Here is a 1,462-nt window from a genome sequence, read left to right as displayed (position 1 = left end):
CGAGTTGGCAAAGTGTCTTGCCAAGGCCATAATGACAGGATCATATCTGGAGTTGCCATAGATACTTTCTTTCTTCCATTTTCGTGGAGATTTCCACCGCCCTGAGAAGGAGGTTTAATTTTATCAATAATATTCTTCTCCATTGCAATCTTCCTCGCACCCTCTCTAAGAGCACTCAAAGCAGCATTATAAGTCTCTGTAGCAATAGCTCCTTCTTCTGCAAATTTTAATACTTCCCGACAAAGATTGTTGAAACGCAAGGTCAGAGACTCTAGACATTGTATATCAGAATCTTGTTCTTCCCTCCGTCCACTTCTTGCATTCCTTGTCCACCTCTTCAATATATAATGGGATGGAACAGTGAGAACATTTGAAACTGTGAAAACAGTTAATATGTGTCTACAGAGAACACCCACATACTCAAACATCTGACAGCTGCAAGTTGCATTCATCAAAGAGACATCTAGTTTGACTATGTATGCCTTGTGATCATATTCATATTTTGCAACCCTAAATTTGCTTATTGTCCCACCACCACCAATTTTATTGGCAGTGTATACAAAGGTTTCAACCAGTTCTTCTTGAAATTTCTCGAAAATCTTTTTCGTATAAAGGTTTGCTGCTTGTTGTTCCATTGGTGATGGAGTCTTCAATAATGGGGTGGTAGAAAATGTATCATAATCTGCCTCTATTTCTCTTTCAAGTGAATTTTCTAAAGCCCTTTCATACTGTTTAAAAAATGCGGGTATGGTAGTCTGCTGATTGACATACCCATCAAAAAAGGAGCTTACTCCATGGTTTGATGAAAGTGCAGCAAAGAAAGTATCGCGAAAATAAACAGGAGCCCACTGCTTCCGAGCATTATAGACAGCTTGAAGCCACTCATTTTTGCATAGATCATATCTATCAAGGATGGATCTCCATGATGATTCAAAATCCTCAATTGTCTCTGAAAAGTTGATGCAGCTATAAAGGTCTCCATAAAAAGATGGATGGGCAAGATATATATGAGCCAACCTTTCCTGGCCTTCTCTTAAGATGTGCAACTTGCAAATGCAGTGACGAGTTTCCGGGAATACTTGATGGCTCTATCTTGGTCGGTAGTAATGGAAACAGGCGGCCGATTGTTCATTGCAGATAGCCAAGTGTTGAAAACCCAAGTAAAGGAAGCCTCGGACTCATCCATAAGTAATGCACAGCCAAACAATACCATTTGTCCATGATGATTCACACCAGTGATGGGAGCAAATGGAACCTGTAACTGATTTGGCCTATACATCGTATCAAAAATAACTGAATCACCAAAGTGACTATAAGCTGTCCTTGATCTTGCATCAGCCGAAAAAACATTTGTCAATCGATTGTCATCGTCAAGTTGAATGGCATAATAGAAACCAGGGTTTTCAGCCTGCATCTTACCAAAATATGTGAGGAGGTTGTGGGCATCTCTTCCAAGAGCTCT

At 40.0% G+C, this 1,462-nt stretch overlaps 1 pseudogene; it reads right to left on the bottom strand.

The window, feature by feature from the left end:
- Window positions 1-2: 2 nt before the first annotated feature.
- LOC111397832 overlaps window positions 3-1,462 on the bottom strand; it is a 5,108-nt pseudogene continuing 3,648 nt past the window's right edge.

This window comes from Olea europaea, chromosome 7, assembly GCF_002742605.1.
Source record: "Olea europaea var. sylvestris chromosome 7, O_europaea_v1, whole genome shotgun sequence".
Lineage (NCBI taxonomy): Eukaryota > Viridiplantae > Streptophyta > Magnoliopsida > Lamiales > Oleaceae > Olea > Olea europaea.
Note: the sequence above shows the minus strand (reverse complement) of the source record. Positions and strands in the feature narration are given on the sequence as shown.